At 43.8% G+C, this 21,459-nt stretch overlaps 1 protein-coding gene and 1 non-coding gene across 2 annotated transcripts in view; one reads left to right on the forward strand and one right to left on the reverse strand.

Annotated features, from left to right (window-relative positions):
* LOC124722196 (pleckstrin homology domain-containing family G member 7-like) overlaps positions 1-21,459 on the reverse strand; it is a 543,685-nt gene that overhangs the window by 478,960 nt on the left and 43,266 nt on the right. The gene's annotated exons all lie outside the window — the stretch shown is intronic.
* On the forward strand, positions 14,511-14,585 carry Trnas-cga. The gene has a single exon. It is a non-coding gene; the product is annotated as a tRNA-Ser (tRNA).

Here is a 21,459-nt window from a genome sequence, read left to right on the forward strand (position 1 = left end):
GTTTATGCAACATAGTTTTCAAATGTCTGTCAGCGCTATTCATGTACAGTGATGCTGTGTGGTACACCCTCCCACCATTTAACAAATGCTCCGTTAAAACTACAGTATCAGATACCATATATACGCATATATACTCCCTCTTGATTTCAAACTGCAATTTGCTTACGAAGAAAATACATATTCATCCAGTGGAGCAATGGAATCAGATGTTGCGTAACACAGTTTCCAAAAGGCTGTCACGGCTACATAAGAACAGTGATGCTATGTGTGGTACTCCCTGCTATCATTAACAGATATTAAACTACAGTCTTCTAACTAATGTAACAGTGCTGTCATCATATGACAGAGTTTTAAGAGAATTAGCAAGGCTGTGCGACTTGGCTGGCGATATGTACACCCAGCCTCACATAGGGGGAAAAAATGGCTCTGAGCACTATGGGACTCAACATCTTAGGTCATAAATCCCCTAGAACTTAGAACTACTTAAACCTAACTAACCTAAGGACATCACACACACCCATGCCCGAGGCAGGATTCGAACCTGCGACCGTATCAGCCTCGCGGTTCCGGACTCCAGCGCCAGAACCGCACGGCCACCGCGGCCGGGTCACATAGGGAAACAAGGTAGATGCAGATGCCATATATCGAAGATTCATGAGAATGCATTGGTGTGTGTGCGTGTGGGAAGGGGGCGGGGTAGGCAACACACTGACATAAGGGAGGCAGACATGTGATCTCTTTTCCGCTTCTTCTTAATGTTGTCAGCCAACATATTACTCCTTCCCACATAAATCTCGTAAAGTGACTGCAATGAGAAATTTAGGAGCTAATACGAAAATTTTTACCGAGGGACGTTCAGCAGCAGAAGTTTCATCTTCTGTTTTCTCGAGAAATATTTTAGGGTGGGATAGGAAATAAAGAAAGGCGATACTACTGTTGCGTCGAATATTTATATATCGATGGCTGAATTTAATGACTGAAAAGTGGTGTCATTCACGAAGGAGGAGCCCTTGTATATTAAGAGTGGTTGGTGCTCATCTCATATTAAACTGCACTGTTAAGGTATCGAATAAAAAGTAAATGGTTTCTTAATAACTTTTTACTTTAATGTAAGTGTGCGACTGATTTAGCACAACCAGTTGGTGACGAAAGGGCCACTTCTTTTTCCTCTATATTTGCAATCATGCTACGGACTATGGTGCACGAGTAACTCGTCTTTAGACACTTTACGTTATCTGTAAATCATGCAGCGAAAGACAACGTTCTTCCGTGAGTTTTATGCACGTATAAATCGATGGACTGGGATTTTAATATGACTCTGAGCACCGTGGGGCTTAACATCTGAGGTCATCAGTCCCCTAGAACTTAGAACTACTTAAACCTAACTAACCTAAGGACATCACACACATCCATGCCCGAGGCAGGATTCGAATCTGCGACCGTAGCAGTCACGCGGTTCCGGACTGAAGCGCCTAGAACCGCATGGCCACCGCGGCCGGCGGATTTTAATAGATAGACTAAATTTTCATTGTTGATTTGTAGATGAAGTCCTATAACTTAAAGTGGCGGTATTGCTCTGTAGCTCAAAAATTTTAATCGACAGACAGAAACTCTTTCCACCCGCCAAAAAGAGCAAATGAATGTACCGACAACGATAGCAGGTTCTACCGTATATTTGTTATATTTACTGTCCGTTAAATGCTGATTATGTCATAAATGACGCTGGGGAACTAGCCTGGTGCAGTTTGTAGCATCAATCTATATACACATAGGTTTCCAAGGTTTTTCTCGATTACTTGTGGAAGAATATGTTGAACATCGCTAACACAGAGCTTGTAACAACAACAACTGTACATATGATAAAATTTTTTCTTTCTGAATTTAGGTAAATTAATGTAAGCAATGTTTTGGACTTCTTTTTCTTTTTGTATCGTTATGTTAAAGAAACTGTGAGCAACTTTTGAAAATGAATGTTATTATTTATGTTAGAGTTCAAATAATGTGGTAATCAAAGGGAAGTGTATTTAATGTTAAAATTATTGTAAGATGTAAAAATTGTAATTTAAACACTTGGTCCATACGTAGGTAATGCATTAGGATATGTGAAGTAGAAAACCTGTGGTGAATACCCTACCTGTAGGGGAGCGGGAAAAGGTGGAGGCAGGGAGCGCGGGAAAACGCACACTGGCGCGGTTCGGCATAACGGGCTCAGTATTACAGTCGGAGGCGAGCAACAGTCGGAGTTGGGAATCGGTCAGAGGAACACGTACTGTACCGAGGAGGCTACCCAGGAAAAGTGGATTCCAGTGAGCCTCGGATGGGCCGATTCCGACGACTACTTGGCATGGCTATATTCTTAGGCACAAAATTGGAAAGATTACGACGCTAAGAAGAAGGAAAGTGCCAATGCAGTGAGAGCCTTAGCCGTGCTTGTAAGTGTGCTGTGCTGCGCGCTATCTCGCTGCCCGCCATCCGCCGCACCGACTTGCACAGGTTAAACATTTATTTCATCTTTAGAAGTGTATCTGTGTGGACCAGTGTCGAAACTGTTTCTAACTGTTCAATAATAACGTGACTTTTACCAGAATTGCCTTAGCCGTGACTTATCCTGATCACTGACCTAGACAGGATCCTTACCTCGTATTGTGCAACCCGAGTATCCTGAACTGAAAGTTTAAAATTAGTGTTAATAAGAATTATCAGCAGGCAAACCTATGCTATAAAGAAGTTTAAAATTCTGTGTGTTATTGCAAATGTTGGTAAAGAACAAAAGTATGACTAAATTGAAAGAGAGTTTTTTTTTTAATTGAATTAGCGATGTTATTTAATTATTTTGAGACAGAAATAATGACAGTTAAATTATTCAGAAGTAAGACAAAAGAGTAGTTAACCATAGATTGATAATTTTGAGTGTTAATTTGCCTTCAGTACTTAATAGTTTCAGTTTAACGACCATAACAGTTTCAGGGTCCCCCCCCCCCCCCTTCTCTTGTCCATTCTTCATTCTTTCAAACCTTGAAGTGTACTGATCAGATTTGTCCAGTAAAGCTAAGTTCTATATTCATCCTAAGTGTATTAGTGTTTTTCCATCCTTAATAGTGACATTGTGTGTGTACTTTCAAGATTGTCGATGCTAGGGCAATCTATGCCCGATTTCGGTCTGATCAGTATACAAAATGCAGTTCGTAGTAATCATTGCTGTGTGGTGTTGTGTAAATTTAGCTCGTCCAAATTAGTACAAAAAGGAGAAAACTTTAGTTCAGTGGATTTTTCCGGTTCCAAACTTTATCATATAACGCATCATTACTACGTGTTACTATACTTGTACATGCACCCACTTGTACAAGGAAAAACTCACTCATTGCCTAAGTAGGCTGGCGACCGAATTATTAATTACAGGTAGCATCTACTGTGTGTACTTCTTGTCCATGCGAAAGAGTAATTATACTTTACATTTGCTTGATGCATCACTGTAGTTATTGACTGAGTATAAGTCCGATCTTGCTTCTATTAGGTACACGCGGTCAACTAATGTAATAAAATTCTTGTTTATAAGGTGAAGCCCGTGAACTTATTGCAGTACAGGCTTTATAGAGCTAACGTACGTCCGAGCAGGGCGGTAGCGTTACAAGCTGACCTGTAATTTATCATTTTCTTGCAGTTGCTCAGTTATGGGCTTCCACAATTATTATCAAACCTCTTCTAAGTTGTAGTAGAAACTTTGTGAGTGACTGAGAAGACTGGTTGGATAGTGAACATTCGGTTTTGTCCGTCTATAAATGGATGGACTGAAATCTTAATAGGCAGACTAAATGTACGTTGTTGTCTCGTAGATAAAATCCAGTGAATAAGGTCATGGAACTACTCTGCAACACAGACATTTTGACCGACAGACAGACATTTTCTGTGTGCGTAACTTACAAATGGCATTACCTGTAGACGAGAAACAAATATGCTTGACAACTGCTAGCAGTGACAATGTGTGTGTCTATTCTCTGCGATAGTGAAATTTGAGACGAAGGGAGAGCCATACGCCGTAATTGTTACGTAACTGGAACACATTCTGTCAGAATGATGGAAAATAAATATTGGTATTGTCAAACCGTTATTAAAGTGAATTTTGTAAAACGCATGGAGTCATATCCTTTTCAAACATAAATGCTTCGTGTCACACACAACTGATGTACTCTGCATATGCGTTGTTAAGATGTACGCTGTGCGCTATGGCCATGACATTACTACTCGTTTACAAAGTGTAGTACAGACGACGTAAAAAGGCTTATTGCTCATGTCTTGCTACGGTGAAAATTGTGTCAGAGTGATGGGGTACTAAAACCGTTTATTTTCATTAACTTAGAGACAAATTACACTAAAAAAAATTTAGTGTGTGTTTGCGAATTTAAGACAGGCTGTAGCCATGCTGTCTACATCTACATCTACATCTACATCTACATGACTACTCTGCAATTCACATTTAAGTGCTTGGCAGAGGGTTCATCGAACCACAATCATACTATATCTCTACCATTCCACTCCCGAACAGCGCGCGAGAAAAACGAACACCTAAACCTTTCTGTTCGAGCTCTGATTTCTCTTACTTTATTTTGATGATCATTCCTACCTATGTAGGTTGGGCTCAACAGAATATTTTCGCATTCGGAAGAGAAAGTTGGTGACTGAAATTTCGTAAATAGATCTCGCCGCGACGGAAAACGTCTTTGCTTTAATGACTTCCATCCCAACTCGCGTATCATATCTACCACACTCTCTCCCCTATTACGTGATAACACAAAACGAGCTGCTCTTTTTTGCACCCTTTCGATGTCCTCAGTCAATCCCACCTGGTAAGGATCCCACACCGCGCAGCAATATTCTAACAGAGGACGAACGAGTGTAGTGTAAGCTGTCTCTTTAGTGGACTTGTTGCATCTTCTAAGTGTCCTGCCAATGAAACACAACCTTTGGCTCGCTTTCCCCACAATATTATCTATGTGGTCTTTCCAACTGAAGTTGTTCGTAATTTTAACACACAGGTACTTAGTTGAATTGACAGCCTTGAGAATTGTACTATTTATCGAGTAATCGAATTCCAACGGATTTCTTTTGGAACTCATGTGGATCACCTCACACTTTTCGTTATTTAGCATCAACTGCCACCTGCCACACCATACAGAAATCTTTTCTAAATCACTTTACAACTGATACTGGTCTTCGGATGACCTTACTAGGCGGTAAATTACAGCATCATCTGCGAACAACCTAAGAGAACTGCTCAGATTGTCACCCAGGTCATTTATATAGATCAGGAACAGCAGAGGTCCCAGGACGCTTCCCTGGAGAACACCTGATATCACTTCAGTTTTACTCGATGATTTGCCGTCTATTACTACGAACTGTGACCTTCCTGACAGAAAATCACGAATCCAATCGCACAACTGAGACGATACCCCATAGGCCCGCAGCTTGATTAGAAGTCGCTTGTGAGGAACGGTGTCAAAAGCTTTCCGGAAATCTAGAAATACGGAATCAATTTAAGATCCCCTGTCGATAGCGGCCATTACTTCGTGCGAATAAAGAGCTAGCTGCGTTGCACAAGAACGATGTTTTCTGAAACCATGCTGATTACGTACAATAGATCGTTCCCTTCGAGGTGATTCATAATGTTTGAACACAGTATATGCTCCAAAACCCTACTGCAAACCGACGTCAATGATATAGGTCTGTAGTTAGATGTATTACTCCGACTACCCTTCTTAAACACTGGTGCGACCTGCGCAATTTTCCAATCTGTAGGTACAGATCTATCGGTGAGCGAGCGGTTATATATGATTGCTAAGTAGGGAGCTATTGTATCAGCGTAATCTGAAAGGAACCTAATCGGTATACAATCTGGACCTGAAGACTTGCCCGTATCAAGCGATTTGAGTTGCTACGCTACCCCTAAGGTATCTACATCTAAGTAACTCATGCTAGCAACTGTTCGTGTTTCAAATTCTGGAATATTCCATTTGTCTTCCCTGGTGAAGGAATTTCGGAAAACTGCGTTCAATAACTCCGCTTTAGCGGCACAGTCGTCGGTAACAGTACCATTGGCACTGCGCAGCGAAGGTATGGACTGCGTCTTGCCCCTTGTGTACTTTACATACGACCAGAATTTCTTCGGATCTTCTACCAAATTTCGAGACAATGTTTCGTTGTGGAACCTATTAAAGGCATCTGGCATTGAAGTCCGTGCCAAATTTAGCGCGTCTGTAAATTTTAGCCAATCTTCGGGATTTCGCGTTCTTCTGAACTTCGCATGCTTTTTCCGTTGCCTCTGTAACAGCGTTCTGACCTGTTTTGTGTACCACGGGGGATCAGTTCCATCTCTTACCAATTTATGAGGTATGAATCTCTCAATTGCTGTTGCTACTATATCTTTGAATTTGAGCCACATCTCGTCTACATTTGCATAGTCAGTTCGGAAGGAATGGAGATTGTCGCATAGGAAGGCTTCTAGTGACACTTTATCCGCTTTTTTAAATAAAATTATTTTGCGTTTGTTTCTGGTGGATTTGGAAAAAACGGTATTGAGCCTAGCTACAACTACCTTGTGATCACTAATCCCTGTATCAGTCATGATGCTCTCTATCAGCTCTGGATTGTTTGTGGCTAAGAGGTCAAGTGTGTTTTCGCAACCATTTACAATTCGCGTGGGTTCGTGGACTAACTGCTCGAAATAATTTTCGGAGAAAGCATTTAGGACAATCTCGGAAGATGTTTTCTGCCTACCACCGGTTTTGAACAAGAATATTTGCCAGTATATCGAGGGAAGGTTGAAGTCCCCACCAACTATAACCGTATGAGTGGGGTATTTATTTGTTACGAGACTCAAATTTTCACTGAACTGTTCAGCAACTGTATCATCGGAGTCTGGGGGTCGGTAGAAGGAGCCAATTATTATCTTAGTTCGGCTGTTAAGTATAACCTCCACCCATACCAATTCGCACGGAGTATCTACTTCGAATTCACTACAAGATAAACCACTACTGACAGACACAAACACTCCACCACCAATTCTGCCTAATCTATCTTTCCTGAACACCGTCTGAGACTTCGTAAAAATTTCTGCAGAACTTATTTCGGGCTTTAGCCAGCTTTCTGTACCTATAACGATTTCAGCTACTGTGCTTTCTATTAGCGCTTGAAGCTCAGGGACTTTCCCAGCACAACTACAACAATTCACAACTACAATTCCGACTGTTCCTTGATCCAAGCACGTCCTGTATTTGCCATGCACCCTTTGAGAGTGCAGCCCACCCCCTACTTTCCCGAGGCCCCCTACTTTCCCCGAGCTGCCCAGTCCAGCTGAGTGTAGTGAACTCCTGACCTATTCAGCGGAACCCGGTTCGTGGAAGCAGAAGCGCAACATACGCAAGCTCTGGACTTATAGTTGCGCGGCAAAAGTGTCCAGAATTTTTTTATGACACTACAAGAGACTAGAAAGGCAATATCTCACAGAGGCTTGACCGCAGAGTAGGACAGAGGCACGTGCCGTCTCGAGGTTAAGGGGACATCTGCTTGCTGTCGGTGGCGAGGCAGCCAGTTCCACAGTGAGTGGAGCACCCTTAGCTCTTGAATAACCACGTAAAACAAGTTGTCGGAAAAGCAGATACCAGACAGAGTCATAGGAAGAATCTTAAGAAAATGTAACTCATCCACGAAAGAAGTGGCTTTTAAAGTGCTTGTTCGACCGATTGTTGAGTACTGTTCATCAATCTGGGTCGCTTACCAGGCAGGACTGACAGAAGAGATAGAGAGGATCAAAGGAAGAGCTGCGCGTTTCGTCACGGGATCGAATGGTCGGCGCCAGGGCGTTACCGATATGCCGAATAAACTGCAGTGGCGGACTCCGCAAGAGAGGCGTTGGCATCAAGGAGAGGTTTACTACAGAAAATTTGAGGTAGTTTTTCCGTGAAGAGTCAGACAAAGTGTTACTTCCTCCAACATACATCTCGCGAAACGACCACGATGAATAAATTCGAGAAATTAGAGTTAATACAGAGGCTTACCGACAATCATTCTTCTCACGCGCCATACGCGATTGCAACAGGGAAGGGGGCGATCAGCTAGTGGTACTAGAACTACCCTCCGCCACACATCGTCAAGGGGCCCGCGGAATTTTCATGTAGATGTGTATGTAGCACCACATCTCAAACGCTTCGATTCACTTCTGTTTAGGCTTTCCCACAGTCCATGATTCGCCAACATGCAATGCCATGCTCTAAACGTACATTCTCAGAAATTTCTTCCTCACTTTAAGCCCTATGTTTAATACTACTAGATTTACTTTGACCGGGAATTCCCTCTTTGCCTGTGCTAGTCTATTTTTTTATGTCCTCATTGGTTCGCCCGTCATAGGCTGGTTTGCTTTCAAGGTAGCAGAATTCCATAACTTCATCTACTTTGTGATCACCAATTCTGATGTGGAATTCCTCGCTATTCTCATTTCTGCTACTTCTCATTGCTTTAGACTTCCTTCATTTGACCCTCCATTCATATTCTTTACTCATTAGATTCTCCATTCCACACAACAGATTTGTAATTCTTCTTCACTTTCACTGAGGACAGCAATGTCATCAGCGAATCTAATCACTGATATCCTTTCACCCTGATTTTTAATCCCGCTGTTGAATATTTATTTTATTTCCGTCATTGATTTTTAGATGCATGGATTGAAAACAAGGGCGAGAGACTACGACCCTGTCTTTTCCTCTTTTAAATCCGTGAAATTCTTTCGTGGTTGTCTGATCTTATTGCTCCCTCTTGAGTCTTGTACATACCACACACTGAAGCGCCAAACAATCTGGTATAGGTAACGTATTCAAAATCAGAGATATGTAAACAGGAAGAAGACGGCGCTGCAGTCGGCAACGCCTATATAAGACAACACGTTCTGGCGCAGTTGTTACATCTGTTACTGCTGCTACAATGGCCGGTTATCCAGATTTAAGTAAATCTAAACGTCGGATTATAGTCGGCGCACGAGTAATGGGACATAATGTCTCCGTGGTAGCGATGAAGTGCGGACTTTTCCGTACGACCAATTCACGTGTGCAGCGTGAATATCAGCAAACCCTTAAAACATCAAATGTTCCACATCGATGCGGTTGGAGAAAGATCCTGCAAGAACGGGGCCAACGACGACTGAAGAGAATCGTTCTAAGTGAGAGAAGTGCAACACTTCCGCATATGCTGCAGAATTCAAAGCTGGGTCATCAACAAGTGTCAGCGTGCGAATCATTCAAGGAACGTAATCGATATGGGGTTTCGGAGCCGAAGGCACACTCGTGTACCCTTGATGACTGCACGACACAAGGCTTTACGCCTCACCTGGGCCCGTCAACACCGACTTTGGACTATTGATGACTGGAAACGAGTTGCCTGGTCGGACGAGTCTCGTTTCAAACTGTATAGATCTTATGGACGTTTACGGTTATGAAGATAACCTTATGAATCTGTAGACCCTGATTAACAGCAGGGGCCTGTTCAAGATGATGGAGGCTCTGTAATGGTGTGGGCGTGTGCAGCTGGAATGATATAGGACCTCTGATACGTCTAGATACGATTCTGACAGGTGACACGTACGTAAGCATCCTGTCTGATCACCTGCATTCAGTCATATCCATTATGCATTCCGACGGACTTGGGCAATTCCAGCAGGACAATCCGACGCTCCACAGGTCCAGAATTTCTACAGGGTTGCTCCAGGAACACTCTTCTGAGTTTAAACACTTCCGCTGGCCACCAAACTCCCCAAACATTAACATTATTGAGCGTATTTGGTTGCCTTGCAACGCGCTGTTCAGAAGAGAACTCCACCCCCTCGTACTCTTGCGAATTTTTGGATCGCCCTGCACGATTCATGGTGGCAGTTCCCTCGAACACTACATCAGACATTAGTCGAGTCCATGCCACGTAGTGTTGTGGCACTTCAGCGTGCTTACGGGGGGCCTACACGATATGAGGCAAGTGTACCAGTTTCTTTGGCTCTTCAATGTATATTACGCTTCTTTTCCTATAGCTTACTCCTATTTTTCTCAGAATTTCGAACATGTTGCTCCGCTTTACATTGTGGAATGCTTTTGGCACGTTGATAAATGCTATGAATGTGTCCTGATTTTTCTTCAGTCTTGCTTCCCTTGTTTAACGCAACGTCAGCAGTGCCTGTCTGATGCCTTTACCTTTCCAAAAGCCAAACTGATAGTCATCTAACATTTCCTCAATTTTTTCCATTATTCTGTATCTTTTTGTCAGCAACTTAAGCTGATTGTGTGATAGTTCTCGCACTTACCTGGTCTCGCTGTCTTCGAAACTGTTTCGATGATGTTTTGGATGATGTTTGTCCCAAAATCGATCGGTATGTCGCTAATCTCATAGAGTGAACAGATCAACATGAATGGTCGTTTAATTGCCAGTTCGCCAATTTTTTTAGAAATGCCGATGGAATGTTATCCATCCTTTCTGCCTCATTTAATCTTATGTTTTCCAAAGCTTTTCATAATTCTGACTCTAATCCTGTATCCCCTGTTTCTTCTACATCGACTCCAGTTTCTTCTTCTATCACGCTATCAGACAATTTCTCCTCTTCACACAGGCCTTCAACGTACTCCTTCCCCCTGTCCGCTTTCTCCTCTGCGAGTAAAAATCTAATTCTAGCTGGACTCTTAATGTTGCCACCCTCGCTTTTAATTTCACAGAAGCTTGTTTTGTCTTTTCTATATGCTGAGTTAGTCCTTCCGACGGTTATTTATTTTTCGATTTCTTCACATTTTTCCTGCAGCCATTTCGCCTTCGCTTCCCTGTACCCCCTACTTATTTCATTCCAGAGTGACTTATATTATCCTACATACACTATACTAGAACTGGAAAAACTACCACACAAAACGTGTGCATAAGGCCCATGTAGAACATCAAAGAGGCTAACCAGGAACTGATGATGCAGATGTCCAAGTGCAAGAACTGACAATGTCCATGGAGGCATCGACATCTATCAGGAGAGGTTTTCAAGGGTAGCATTAATACCTATCAGGAGAGATTTTTCAAGAGGAGTTACTTACTTCTGGACCCAGGAAAAGAGCAAAGAATTTAGACCAGAGCAATATGACCCAAGAAGAGACAATCAGAAGACTGCTTGGATACAGGTATGCCAAGCAACGATTTAAGGAAGAGTTGTGGATACCAAAAATGGAAGGATGGAACCAATTCGTCGAGGCCAATTTAGAAACCTAGCCTGGGAAATATCACATATAGTAGTTACTAGAAAATATGATCACGAACAGTCCTGTCCCCGCTCAAAACAAATTAAGGGACGGTAACAGAAAGATGAGCCAGCCGCGGTGGTCTAGCGGTTCTAGGCCCTCAGTCCGGAACCGCGCGACTGCTACGGTCGCAGGTTCGAATCCTGCCTTGGACATGGATGTGTGTGATGTCCTTAAGTTAGTTAGGTTTAAGTAGTTTTAAGTTCTACGGGACTGATGACCACAGATGTTAAGTCCCATAGTGCTCAGAGCCATTTGAACCATTTTTGAACAGAAAGATGGGAAAAGTCAGCTGCCCTGATAACAGAAACATTATTTTTCTGTTTCCTCACGTCCACGAAGACGAGATAGAAAAAACTTCCTGGAGGATTAAAACGGCCAAGTCTCGAACACAGGACCTTCACCTTTGGCTGGCAAGTACTCAACCGACTGAGCACCCAGGCACGACTAACAGCTTTACTTCGCCAGTACCTCGTCTCCTTTCTTCCAAATTTCACAGAAGTTCTCCTGTGCAACTTGCAAGACTAGCACTCTTGGAAGAAAGCATATGCGGTAACATAGGTTAGTCACAGTCTGGGGGATGTTTCCAGAATGAAATATTCACTCTGCAGCAGAATGTGGAATCATATGAAACTTCCTGGCAGATTAAAACAGTGTGCCGCACCGAGACTCGAACTCGGGACCTTTGCCTTTTGCAGGCGTGTGATGTACCGAATGCGCTATCCAAGCACAACTCACGACTTACATCCGTCAGTACTTCGTCTCCCACCCTCAAAACGCAGGAGAACTTCAGGGAAGTTTGGAAAGTAGGAGACGAGGTACTGGGAGAAGAAGAGTTGTGAAGGCGGGTAGTGAGTTGCGCTTGGGTAGCTTAGTAGTCTAACCGGCAGTGCTACGGAGCAGTAGTGCAGCACCAGTGCCCCGCTAGCAAGGCACGTATGGCGTGTTCTGTTTACTTGAGCCGCTACTAAGTGCCGTCATCCTTGTACAGTGGTGACCAAAATTAAAGCAACAAACAGAAATGTTGCAAGGTAAAATAGTATAAACATGTGATAGTAAAGTAGAAACAATGTAAAGATTGTAGAACGTAAGCAATTGCAACATGCATAACGGCAAACAAAATTGTTCTTCGTTTTTTTCCAACTTAATGGATTTGCAAATACATTCCGACAACTGATTAATGTGACCACCTACGGAAGCAATACAGACCTGATAATGACAGAGCATTCCCTAACTGATGTCATCAATCTCTTGTTGAGGCAATAACACCCATTCTTTTGGTAGAGCTGCACGCAAATCTTAGAGAGTGGTTAGTGGATGCTGACGTGAAGTATCCCGTCTCCCTACCGCATATGATTGAAATCGAGAGAGCGAGCCATGCATGCATTATCGTCCGTTTCCTAGAAAACATCAACCACCTGTGCTCCATCAATAAGAAATCTGGGTCCATAGGATCTCGCAACAATCGCGCATGACGTCCCAAGATCTCATCACGACACTGATAATAGTTAAACATTGTCGATTCACCCATACGATTTCATGAATAGGTATTCTAGTGATCAACATAATTCCTGCCGACACCACTTCGGATCGTCCTCGATATCGGTCTCTGTCCACGATGTTTGGGTCCCGAAATCGTGTGCCACGTTCCATCCACATGCGAATCCGTGGAGAATCACTCTCCAGAGCAAATCGGGACTCATCTGTGAAAAGAACATTGGCCCACATTTCGGCCGTCAAGTGGCCTGTTGACAATTCATTCCAGACGTTGCCTCCTGTGAAGACGCGTTACAGATACACATACAGCAGGTCTCCGACAATAAGAGCCACTCCAACGAAGCCTTTTGTTCACCGTTTGCCTCGATTCAATTCGCTCAGTGGATGCTGCGAGATCGGATGCCAGTTGCTGTGCAGCAATAAGGCGGTACCGTCGTGCCCTTAAAGCCAAATAAGGTTCCTCTCTGTCCGACGTCACACGCGGTCGGCACTGCTCTGGTTTTCGGGATACAGTTCCCGTCTCTGTAAACTGTCACCACGTTCGAGAAACAACAGAACGACTCCGACTGCTCTGCTTCCATTGGCTTTCCACCGCAGAGAGTCTGATAGGCATCTTCTCTGTGCCATACTGCACCTTCTGTGACTGTGTACACAGCGATGATGGATGTGGAACTACCTGGCAAACCCTATCCCGTTTGGTAGGTGCCATGACATCATCGTTGGCGTGGTTGCTCGCTGACCAGAAATGCTTCAAATGGCTCTAAGCACTATGGAACTTAACATCTGAGGTCGTCAGCCCCTAGACTTAGAACTACTTAAACCTAACCAACCTAAGGACATCACAAGCATCCATGCCCGAGGAAGGATTCGAACCTGTGACAGTAGCAGCAGCTCCGTTCCAGACTGAAACTCCTAGAACCGCTCGGCTACAGCGGCCGGCCGTTGACTAGAATGCCACGTTCCTCGCAGGACATGATCGTACGGACATCTGTTGAAAGTTTTTATGATTATGTCGTGATCAGACGCAGGATGGAGAAATAGCGGTTTGTTGATTTAATTTTGGACACAAGTGTGGATCAACATGGCGCACAGCTATCACAATTACGTTTCACCTTTCGTTCAGACTGCGCCTGTTCCAAGGCGCTTGATATTGAACAGTTTCTTCGCGATGGCGTTAAAATACTACCACAGGATCTCACTAGAATCCACCTGTCCATAGTTAGTAGTAAGATGTACGTCAACATGATTAACGACACAGTGTGCGACATGGTGCTACAGGAGGGCAAACGTGGACTACGTTTCTCTCATTCCGATGGCAACGTAGCGTCCTTCACCGTCGACCAGTCTCAGCGTACGAACGATTTGGAATTCGAACTGCATTTCGAACTACTCTCGGACGCCGTTAGTGCGACACTCCGACGGTCGCATTCGGTACATCACACGCCTGCAAAAGGCAAAGGTCCCGAGTTCGAGTCTCGGTGCGGCACACAGTTTTAATCTGCCAGGAAGTTTCATATCAGCGCACACTCCGCTGCAGAGTGAAAATTTCATTCTGGAAACATACCCTAAGCTGTGTCTAAGCCATGTCTCCGCAATATCCTTTCTTCCAGGAGTGCTAATTCTGCAAGGTATGCTGGAGAGCTTCTGCGAAGGTTGGAAGGTAGGAGACGAGGTACTGGCGGAAGTAAAGCTGTGAGGACAGGGCGTGAGTCGTGCTTGGGTAGCTCAGTTGGTAGAGCATTTGCCCGCGAAAGGCAAAGGCCCCGAGTTCGAGTCTCGGCCCGGCACAGAGTTTTAATCTGCCAGGAAGTTTCTGTTCTAAGTTGCAGTAGACTTTGCGAGTGACTGAGAAAACTGGATGGATAGTGCGCATTCGTCTGCGAGTTTTGTCTGTCTATAAATGGTTGGACTGAAATCTTAATAGGCATACTAAGTTTACGTTGTTGACTCGTAGATAATATTCAGAGAACACAGTTCTGGACTTAGTCTGCAACACAAAAATTCTGTCACACAGATATTTTTTCTGCGTGCAGTTCACGAATGGTATTAACTGCAGACAAAAAAAAAATCAGATTTTTTTGACGACTGCTAGGAATGAGAAAGTGTATATCTGATGTCTGAGAAGGTGAATCTTGAAACGAAGAGCAAGCCATCTGCCATAATTGGAACGTAATATGGACGCGTTCTGTCGGAATGGGGATAAACCATAATTGAAGGGGAATTTTTAAAACATAGATATACGTATAAATTCTTTGTGTGACATATAACTGATGTTGTATGCTGCATACGTGCGGTTCTGGTGAGCTCTAGTAAGCCAGAAACTGGCGCGAGGGTCCAGTCAGGTAGTGTGCGACTGCGGGCAGTGGGCAGGAAACGGCAGAAACAGCAGGGAAAATACCTTTAAAGACCAGTAATTTGGATGCAAAAATCACTTTTGTTCTGGGCTCGGTAAAGTGTGGGAGATGATATAAAATATTCATACTGAGGTACTATATAACTATGGATGGCAGAAAAAACAAGTAACAGGCAGACATGTCAACATGAAGAGACTAAAAGAACAGAATTACTGTCGGCAACGCCACTGGATTGGAAGAATTACTTTGGAAGTTATGTTATTTGAAGTGCAAAGCGCGGGATTAGCCGAGCAGTCGAGGGCGCTGCAGTCATGGTCTTTGCGGCTGGTACCGGCGGAGGTTCGAGTCCTCCTCGGGAATGGGTGTGTGTGTTTGTCCTTAGGGTAATTTATGGTTAAGTAGTATGTAAGCTTAGGGACTGATGACCTTAGCAGTTAAGTTCCATAAGATTTCACACATACTTGATTTTTTTTTTAAGTGCAAAATTTTAGAAAGCATTGTGTAACTGGAGTACAGCGATCGGTATAAAATGCTAAAAATAAAAAATAAAAAAATAAAATTTAAAAACCGTCTCGATCGCGTTGTCGTAGTCTGTTTTTATTAGATTTTTAGCATTATATGAAGTGTGCTGGCAGTTATAAAATTTGTATCTATATTAATATTAATCATATTGTGACAGAAGGATGTCAAATGAGCTGCACAGAATTTACATACGATACCTGATATAGGTGCAACAGCGCGAGGCAGTAGCTTGTTAGAATTAAGTATCAATATAAGAAGATGCTATCCACTCAGGTATATTGTAGATAAGTTGATGATGACTTACACTCCTGGAAATTGAAATAAGAACACCGTGAATTCAGTGTCCCAGGAAGGGGAAACTTTATTGACACATTCCTGGGGTCAGATACATCACATGATCACACTGACAGAACCACAGGCACATAGACACAGGCTACAGAGCATGCACAATGTCGGCACTAGTACAGTGTATATCCACCTTTCGCAGCAATGCAGGCTGCTATTCTCCCATGGAGACGATCGTAGAGATGCTGGATGTAGTCCTGTGGAACGGCTTGCCATGCCATTTCCACCTGGCGCCTCAGTTGGACCAGCGTTCGTGCTGGACGTGCAGACCGCGTGAGACGACGCTTCATCCAGTCCCAAACATGCTCAATGGGGGACAGATCCGGAGATCTTGCTGGCCAGGGTAGTTGACTTACACCTTCTAGAGCACGTTGGGTGGCACGGGATACATGCGGACGTGCATTGTCCTGTTGGAACAGCAAGTTCCCTTGCCGGTCTAGGAATGGTAGAACGATGGGTTCGATGACGGTTTGGATGTACCGTGCACTATTCAGTGTCCCCTCGACGATCACCAGTGGTGTACGGCCAGTGTAGGAGATCGCTCCCCACACCATGATGCCGGGTGTTGGCCCTGTGTGCCTCGGTCGTATGCAGTCCTGATTGTGGCGCTCACCTGCACGGCGCCAAACACGCATACGACCATCATTGGCACCAAGGCAGAAGCGACTCTCATCGCTGAAGACGACACGTCTCCATTCGTCCCTCCATTCACGCCTGTCGCGACACCACTGGAGGCGGGCTGCACGATGTTGGGGCGTGAGCGGAAGACGGCCTAACGGTGTGCGGGACCGTGACTCGAACTCGGGACCTCTGCCTTTCGCGGCCAAGTGCTCTACCAACTGAGATACCCAAGGAAGCCTTACTGCTGCACCTTTAGTATACGAGGAGCGTACAAAGAAATTTACAGGCATATCATGCAATTCATCCACATCGAATCATTGCCTATAAATACATTCCTGTACGTGTCCTAATCTCCTTTATCTTATTCCCACGGTAGCTTCGCTAGATATACAACGCCACAATGGCATCAGAATGCATACCGTTTTGCGAGAGAGCCACTGACGGCAATAAGTAAATAACTAAATAAAAATAAAAATCCACGCTAAGACGGAGTCGCGTGATGTAAACGAAGGTTGGTAGGTGTGGTTGTACATCTGAAAGATGATGTCTACACAGATTTGGGGCCAGTCATATAAGAGTGAAGCTAGTAGCGTCACTAAGAGGTTGTTGATCAGGTTTGTTTTAAATACACGCTGTAACGGTGATGAGCGTTAGTTACTTTTGAGATTGGACGAGGTGAGTTAACGTTAGTCGAGAATGCTTTTAAGGCGACAAAGACACCATTATGAACACCACACTGAGCTTGAAAGAGGTCACGTAAAATGGCTAAAGCAGCTGGATGTTACTTCCGCAATGGGACAGAAAGACTAGGCCGGAATGTAGCCACTGTGCCACGCCGGATTAGCCGAGCGGTCTATGGCACTGCAGTCATGGACTGTGCGGCTAGTCCCGGCGGAAGTTCCAGTCCTCCCTCGGGCATGGGTGTGTGTGTTTGTCCTTACGACAATTTAGGTTAAGTAGTGTGTAAGCTTAGGGACTGATGACCTTAGCAGTTAAGTCCCATAAGATTTCACACACATTTTTTTTAACAAATCCCGTCCGCATGTCACCTAACTAACATTACACTCTGACCAACGTGTAACAAAAAATACCACTACAAATATGCGCACTACCCACCGCTCTAGCCGGAATATGATATCATGATCAACTCACTCTCGAATAGCGTGTGGTGTGGGGATAAAAATGGCCAAGACTGTGATTAAACCCTAAATCTTTCCCTTATTCCTACACTAGCTTTGAGTTGTGCTTGGTTGGACGAAGCAGCTACAACAGTGTAAATGATTCAGTGGATAGTGTGTGTTGGAAGCTCTGTGACTCTGTTAGAATCGAATTACGTCGGCATATCTCAATCGAAATATGACTGTGTACACTGATGAAAAAAAATCGCAACACCAAAAAATTATTAATGTAGAGTAACTTCGGGAACCCATTTTTCTAGGTAATATATTTAAGCGACTATCACTGCAAGATCACAAGTTAATGTAAGCACCATTGCAAATGTGAAATGCTGGTACATTAATAACCGATGAAACCGCCAGAACGTTGAACGGAAGCATGCAAACGTATATGTGTTGTACCTGGTCGGCCAATACAGGGTACTCGATTGGAGACAGATTTCAGCAAATCAGTCTGAGCCCGACATGTGCATTCTACTTCAGTTCGCTCCAGATACTTGAAGCTAGTAATGACAAAAGATCGAATGGCCCTGAGCACTGTGGGACTTAACATCTGAGGTCATCAGTCCCCTAGTACTTAGAACTGCTTAAACCTAACTAACCTAAGGACATCACACACATCCATGCCCGAGGCAGGATTCGAACCTGCGACCGTAGCGGTCGTGTGGTTCCAGACTGAAGCGCCTAGAACCGCTCGGTCACGGCGGCCGGCGAGTAATGACAATGTATCGGACTTCTAGTCCTATTGGTGTCCAATAGATTTAGTTACTTTTAGGTCAGCTTCCAGCCTCACCACAGGTTTTCCCACATGCTTGTAGACAACCCCATCACCCGCGAGAAGAAATACGCAGCAAACCGCTGTACAATGCATTTTGGGGGGGGGGGGGGAAATCGCGCCAATATTATCGTCTACGCTTCCATCCCACTCTCACGTACTGATGGAGTAATAAATGTCTGCCTGTGTACCTCCATACGTACCCTAATTCACACTTATGTTTCCGGGAGAAATACATCGTCTTTCCCAGATATCTATTTTTCCATCACATGTTCGACAAGAGTATGCCAGCCTATATGGTCCCAGCACCATCCACATGATGCTTTTGCGTCGAAGATCAGCTACGTAACACGAACAAATGGGAACTCACATGACTGGTAGACAATGACTCTCGTATGTAGTACTGAGCTGTCGAAGCGATGTTACTGTTCACCAGAACGTATCATTCAACTACAAACGGATCTATACACGATCTTGTCGGGATAATGGCTGACTGTGACCTGAAATTTTGTTTGGAAATTAAGAACATATGGTGGGTGAGATACGAAGGTGGGGTCGTTCAAATAGACTAGTAGAAGTTGTGCGCCAAACTGACATTTATCGAGGGGCAGTTGATGGCCAAATACAGCACATTCTGTCTCAACATTCCTGTCTTCGACAGCAGCAGTGTTAGTGCATCAGTGCTCATTGAGTTTTGTGTTTCTACGTCAAAATCAACAGTACGAGAGTCATCACAGAGCGTATTTCTAAAGCATCAAAGTGTCGTGATCATATGTGGTTTGAAGTGCTGCAGTGGAGTGAGAGTAGATCTGTGGCGCTGTCTTGCTTAAGGTGGCGGGAACATTGACGAGGAGATGTGCTATTTGTGATTCCTGTCACTCAGACACTCTAAGGTCAACGAACGTTCAATGCAGGGTAGTATACTTACTCCAACAGGTTTTAAATGCAATTAATGCGGAATTAAATTCAGACAATTCAAACAAAAAACAACTATTTGCGGAATGCTGTCATGTAGCTTCCTAACGTCTGTAAATCCTATTTAAATACGACATTAACCAACGTTCCACTAAAACTACAACCTTCCATACCACATACATTCATACACACCTCATTCTGATTTTTTAAATTTGATTTGCTTATGGCGAATAGTCAGTTATCCAATCAATCTCACTGTATTCTATGATATATAGACTACCCTCCTAATTTCGAAATGTGATTTGGTTATGAAGAAATACTCAGTCATCCAACAGAGGAATGGAATCAGACGTTTATGCAACATAGTTTTCAAATGTCTGTCAGCGCTATTCATGTACAGTGATGCTGTGTGGTACACCCTCCCACCATTTAACAAATGCTCCGTTAAAACTACAGTATCAGATACCATATATACGCATATATACTCCCTCTTGATTTCAAACTGCAATTTGCTTACGAAGAAAATACATATTCATCCAGTGGAGCAATGGAATCAGATGTGCGTAACACAGTTTCCAAAAGGCTGTCACGGCTACATAAGTACAGTGATGCTATGTGTGGTACTCCCTGCTATCATTAACAGATATTAAACTACAGTCTTCTAACTAATGGAACAGTGCTGTCATCATATGACAGAGTTTTAAGAGAATTAGCAAGGCTGTGCGACTTGGCTGGCGATATGTACACCCAGCCTCATATAGGGGGAAAAAAATGGCTCTGAGCACTATGGGACTCAACATCTTAGGTCATACGTCCCCTAGAACTTAGAACTACTTAAACCTAACTAACCTAAGGACATCACACACACCCATGACCGAGACAGGATTCGAACCTGCGACCGTAGCAGCCTCGCGGTTCCGGACTGAAGCGCCTAGAACCGCATGGCCACCGCGGCCGGCGGATTTTAATAGATAGACTAAATTTTCATTGTTGATTTGTAGATGAAGTCCTATAACTTAAAGTGGCGGTATTGCTCTGTAGCTCAAAAATTTTAATCGACAGACAGAAACTCTTTCCATCCGCCAAAAAGAGCAAATGAATGTACCGGCAACGATAGCAGATTCTACCGTATGTTTGTTATATTTACTGTCCGTTAAATGCTGATTATGTCATAAATGACGCTGGGGAACTAGCCTGGTGCAGTTTGTAGCATCAATCTATATACACATAGGTTTCCAAGGTTTTTCTCGATTACTTGTGGAAGAATATGTTGAACATCGCTAACACAGAGCTTGTAACAACAACAACTGTACATATGATAAAATTTTTTCTTTCTGAATTTAGGTAAATTAATGTAAGCAATGTTTTGGACTTCTTTTTCTTTTTGTATCGTTATGTTAAAGAAACTGTGAGCAACTTTTGAAAATGAATGTTATTATTTATGTTAGAGTTCAAATAATGTGGTAATCAAAGGGAAGTGTATTTAATGTTAAAATTATTGTAAGATGTAAAAATTGTAATTTAAACACTTGGTCCATACGTAGGTAATGCATTAGGATATGTGAAGTAGAAAACCTGTGGTGAATACCCTACCTGTAGGGGAGCGGGAAAAGGTGGAGGCAGGGAGCGCGGGAAAACGCACACTGGCGCGGTTCGGCATAACGGGCTCAGTATTACAGTCGGAGGCGAGCAACAGTCGGAGTTGGGAATCGGTCAGAGGAACACGTACTGTACCGAGGAGGCTACCCAGGAAAAGTGGATTCCAGTGAGCCTCGGATGGGCCGATTCCGACGACTACTTGGCATGGCTATATTCTTAGGCACAAAATTGGAAAGATTACGACGCTAAGAAGAAGGAAAGTGCCAATGCAGTGAGAGCCTTAGCCGTGCTTGTAAGTGTGCTGTGCTGCGCGCTATCTCGCTGCCCGCCATCCGCCGCACCGACTTGCACAGGTC

Source organism: Schistocerca piceifrons, chromosome X (genome assembly GCF_021461385.2).
Source record: "Schistocerca piceifrons isolate TAMUIC-IGC-003096 chromosome X, iqSchPice1.1, whole genome shotgun sequence".
Taxonomy (NCBI): domain Eukaryota; kingdom Metazoa; phylum Arthropoda; class Insecta; order Orthoptera; family Acrididae; genus Schistocerca; species Schistocerca piceifrons.